This window comes from Lepidochelys olivacea, assembly GCF_965140295.1.
Source record: "Lepidochelys olivacea isolate rLepOli2 genome assembly, chromosome: 26".
Lineage (NCBI taxonomy): Eukaryota > Metazoa > Chordata > Testudines > Cheloniidae > Lepidochelys > Lepidochelys olivacea.
In genome coordinates, this window is record NC_140436.1 from 5,364,020 (window position 1) to 5,369,421 (window position 5,402).

The following is a 5,402-nucleotide window of genomic DNA, read 5'->3' on the forward strand; positions in this document are numbered from 1 at the left end:
TTGGGATTTTTTAAAAAAAAACTGAAATGAATAAAAATTAATGTCTGGGGTGTTTTTTTTTATTTCAAGCACAGCATGGTCTGGGGGCTTGTCTGTATGTTTCTTTTGAGATGTAAGTGTTGCTCTGCTGTACGGAAGACCCAAATGCAGCAGCATCAGAAGGCCGATTGACCTGCACTTCCCAAGTTGAGCAAAGTACAAACAGTTAAATAAACTGCACACGTGGCAAAAAGCAAATGATTTTCCCTACCCAGTGATTTCAGGCAGAGTAATCTTTGGCTCTGTTTCTAAAGGGCTGTCTACACAACGCAAGCTGTGCACGGGCTAGCGTATTCAAGCTAGCTTTAATCTAGCTAGTATTGGTAACGCTATGAAGTCAGCAGAGCGGGCTGGCAAGTTGCGTATGTACCCAACATCTGCGCCAGGCTCGCCTCGTACTATCAGAGCTGAAGCCCGCACTGTGCTGTCTTTGCTGCTACTGGTACCCACGCTAGCTGGATTCAAGCTGGCTCAATAGGCTGGCCCCTGCATCGCTTTTGCTGTGTAGACAGACCCTAACACAGGCACAGATGTTTGAATTTGTTTAATGCCTTAGAATTGTGGTATTCCAGTGCCACCCCCAGAGTCCGTTGTCCTAGAGGCTGCACAGGGGGATAGTAGGAGACAATCCTTGTGCCAAAGAGCTGAGGGTACAATTTTCAAAAGTGACTTGGGAGCCTCCGTCCCATTTTCAAAAGTAACTTAGGCCTTTAGGAGCCTGTGTTGTTTGAAAGTTAATGGGACTGAACAGAAGAACGGCTGAACTGGGTCAAACCAAAGGTCCATCTCGCCCAGTATCCTATCTTCTGACAGTAGCCAATGGCAATTGCCTGAGAGGGAATGAACAGAACAGGTAATTATCGAGTGATCTGTCCCCTGTTGTCCACGCTCAGCTTCTGGCAATCAGAGGCTAGGGACACCCCAAGTATGGGGTTGCATCCCTGACCATCTTGGCTAATAGCCATTGACACTGTTAAGTCACTTAGGTGCTTTTGAAAATTTTACCGGCCCAAATAGCCAAATCATATGGGGGGGGGGAATAAGAGAGGGGGAAACTGAAGTACAGAAAAGTGAAGAGTCTTGCCCAAGGTCGCCCTGCAGGTCAGCGGCAGAGCTGGCAATAGAAGCCAAGATCTCTCTATTCCCACATCTGGTGCTATAGCCACCAGTCCACACTGCCTCTTGAGAAGCTAGAACCTGATTAACTCTATTCGTTAATCAACAAATCCTATCAGTTTTCCAACACCCCTTCCCCCTGTCACTCTCACCCCATTTCTCAGCATGGTTCTGAGCAAAGTGCCATGGTGAGGTCTTCTATTACCAGAGAGGAACAGTGGTTTTGTGATTCGAACTGGCGAGAGGCCTGACTTCTATTCCTGGCTCTGTCTGTGTCTTGCTCCATGACCTTGGGTGAGCATTTACAGGAGAGGTCATTGATTTGAAGTGCCAAGGGGTGGGGGAAATCTTCCATAGCATTGAATCCTTACATCAAGACCAGGGCTCTGCTGTTTCTTACACAGGAGCAACTCCACTGACTTCAGGGGGTTGCTTCTGTCTTACGCTCGTCTAAGTGAGCACAGAGTCAGGCTGTAAAAGGCTCTTTCTGAGATGCACTAGCTTCTCTGCACTGACTGAGTTTGACTGAGTGGAATTTTCTGGCTCATCTTGATGCAGGGACCAGACTGGATGATCACAGCAGTCCCTTAAAATGCATAATCTTGAGCCACCTTTGCCTGGTTTCCAGAGGTACTGAGTACCTGCAGCTTCCATTGAAGTGAATAAAGCCCCCCAATTTAGCTGTCATCAGAAGCTAGTCCCAGCCTTGCAGAAGAGCATTAAGCTCTAGCAAGCCGCGCTTGTCAGAAAGAACCACGGAGATTTTTCTACTGCCGCATCCTTGGTTATTTTTATCAGGTTTCCCCTGATGGACCTAGCGTGAGTGACGGGCTGATCACTGAAGTCCCTGGGAAGGCCTCCAAATGGTTTCAACGGGCTCTGGATCAGGCCCCAATTCAGCAAAGCGCTTGTAGCTCATGCCTCAAGTTAAGCATGTGCTAAAGTCCCATTGAAGTCGAAGAGACTTCAGCCTCTGCTGTAAGTGAAACTTGTGCTTTGCTGTGCATGGACAGTAAAGCCCCAGCTCTCAGACTCATGTGATCACACCATGTTGGGGGTTTTAAGTAAATATCTAACTTTTGTAGCTGTGGATAAAAGCACAAAAAGGCCCAAAAAACCCGAGCAAATTAAAAAACAAACAATTATTTTAAAAAATTAATCTCATGATTTTTAAGCCAAACCTGTGATTTTTTTTTTGATTTTTTTTTTTTTTTGAGGGGTAGAGAGCTGGCTCATCATGTTTGAACCAGACCTTTAACAAGGTTCTCTGCGATGGTGTCTCTTTAAGGCAAGGAAATGGGAAAAGCCCCTTCCTGGCACTAACTGTAGCTGGGTCAGGCTGAATACCTGGCTACTCTTTAGACACAGAGGGATTTCTGTGAGATCAAAGGGCCGCAGGGGCTGATTGAAAGTGGGGGCCTTGGGGAAGGAGCAGAGAGGAGGGAAGCTGGGGCCAGAAGAGGACCAGCCAGCCCGCCCAAAGGTGATAATACCTCTTCTTGTTCCTTGGCTGGAAACTGGCTCCAGCCCCTGGGAATAAGGCGAGAGGGGCCGTGTCTGTGGAGACAGCACCTGAAAGGGAAACATTAGACTCCAATCAATCAGCAGCAAATTAGGAGCAAAGCAAGGTGGCTTCCGTGCACACACAAAAGGGAGCTTTGCTCTGCCTCCTGTCCATCCGTTCCTCCCTACCCCCCATCGAAGCATGAAGGGCCCAGTGTGCGCCATCAGGGTGACGCCGCCAGGCCTTAATCCCAAGGGGTGGATGCCATTAGAGGGGATTTGCATGCCATGTGTGTCTATGCATGGTCAGGGGCACGGGAGACCGGCAATTTGAAATGAGACTCACAGGGAGGGGGCATCATTCAATCAGACAGGGGGTTAATTTGTTCTTGGGAAAGAGGCTTCAACACCATGCTCTGGGGGCTGATGCAGTGCTCCTGTCTCCAGCTTCCCCTGCAGAGATACCGTCCTCTTTCCCCCACCTTGCTGCCCAGGATTGCCAGGTGCACGCTGCTCTCTTCCCTGCTGTGACTCAGGGAGGGCGGAATGCAAACCCTGCTGGGGTTGTTGGAAGCAAACCTATTTCCAGAAGCCAAATTGCAGCATTCCCTCTGAGATTCTAACAGCAAAGAAGAGAGAATGTATTCAAAGGGGTGGATTGGGCACTTTGCAGACTGTCTTTTTGCTCTGTGTCTGTACAGCGCCGACCACAATGGGGCCCTGATCCTTGATTGGAGTTCCTAGGGACTACAGCAATAATAATGATTATAATGAACACGCTCTATTTTAAATGCCAATTTCCTGTTAAATTAACCAAAGAAAGCAGCACAAGCAGAGACCACTTCTAGCAAACTTGGAAGTTTTCTGCTTTCAGATGGGAACTGGGTGGTCTGAGCACAGCTCTAGATTACCAAGACCAGGTCTGCTGTTGGGAAGTCTGGTGAAATGGCAATTCCCACCAACCGGCACTGGATATGCCAGGGAAGGGAGGCCATATGTCACCACCACGGCAGCCCTTGCAATGGTGGTGGCTGCAGTGCAAAGGCTTCTGTTGGTTTTACCACCTGGCGATCTCGCCCTTTTGTGAGTAACAAAATTACCTTCCGGGGTTCTGGCTTCTTCTGGTTTCTGACTTCATAAAGTCATAGAGTTTAGGGCCAGAAGGGATTATTAGATCAAGTCTGACCTCCTGTATATCACAGGCCAATAAATTTCACGCTGTTAAGCTTGTATTCAGCCTATGTCCCCAGCACTTCCCGCCAAGGGCATTATATCCTGGCATTTCATGGTGGCTTTCCTATTGTTCTGTTAATATGCCAGCTCTGGAGCTTATCTTAAAGCCCCGGTTCCAGGAGTCATGTGATTACATGAGAACCTCAGCTTTCATTTTCAAAAATAGCATGTCTCTAGCACTCCCGGTTGGGGAGAAAAAATGAAAAAGGAGATCCCTGCTGGCTCTGGTGCCAGAAGGCCAGTAAACAGATCCTATCAAATACTGATATTTTAAATCTCATGATTTCTAAACCAATCTAATTAATTTGTGGGCCCTGACTCATGGTTTCTGAATGCTTGGAGTTGGCAATACCGTATACAGCAGAGCAGAGTCCACCTGACAGGCTGAGTTGGTGCAGTGACATGGCCATGAAGAAAGGTATAGGGCTTCGGGCCAGGATCTGTTCTTAGGGACACCAACATGCATCCAGAGCAGCTCCTCTGACTTAATGCAGTTACTCCAGCATAACTGAGCTCAGAGACATCTGATTCTCCTAACATAACATGCTTGCTACTGCCAGCCAGGGCCAATTGTTCTCCATGTCTACTGAAAGTAGGACAAGAAGTTATCAGCTTAATCTGCAGCCAGGGAGATTTAGGTTAGATATTAGGAATAGGAACAACTTTCTAACCATAAGGGGAGTTAAGCTCAGGAACAGGCTGCCCAGGGAGGTGGTAGAATCCCCGTCACTGGAAGTTTCAAGAACAGGTTGGACAAACACCTGTCAGGAATGGTCTAGGTTTACTTGGTCCTTCCTCAGCATGAGTAGATAGACTGGGTGACCTCTTGGAGTCCCTTCCTGCCCTAAATTTCTATGATTTCAGGACTGCTTTCAATGCTGCTGAGCCCCCAGGATTCCCTTTGAAGTCAATGACAGCCATCCAACTCTTAAGGGGCCTGGTCCCTGAGGTGGCTTGCAGTGAGCTCCATGGACACCCCAAATCCACTGCTGCAGCCACATCGCCTCTTCCACCACCACCCGACCCGCGCCGTCTGACCGCTCCCTGTAATTGCTTTTCCTTCTCACAATGACGGGGCGGACGGGGATGAAGAATCTTAATCCTTTAACTGGGTCTAAAAAGAGCCATTTACAAAGCTACACAAATATAATGCGGCAGGGATGCCGCTGAGGTAGGGTGAGGGGGAGGGAGAGCGGGTGGAAAAAGGGAAAATTATAACAGTTTGAGTTAAATGAAGCTTTAAAGCAGGAGGGAAATGCAACACCCAGTAATTACTGGCTAACAATAAGGCCAGGAGCCCGCTCCCAGGTGTGACAGTCAGAGAATTAGCACAGGGGCTGTTTTAGGGGCTGTTTTTTTTTCTCCCTTCGGCCTCATAGAGTTTGGTTCTTGTTTCCACAGGAATTCGAGACATTCTTTAAACTCAGAAGGCTTTAAAAGGGCTGGTTTTGCCTCCCCATTCCCTCCCACCCCCACACACACCCCTATTTAGCCAGAGCTTCAAAGGTGGG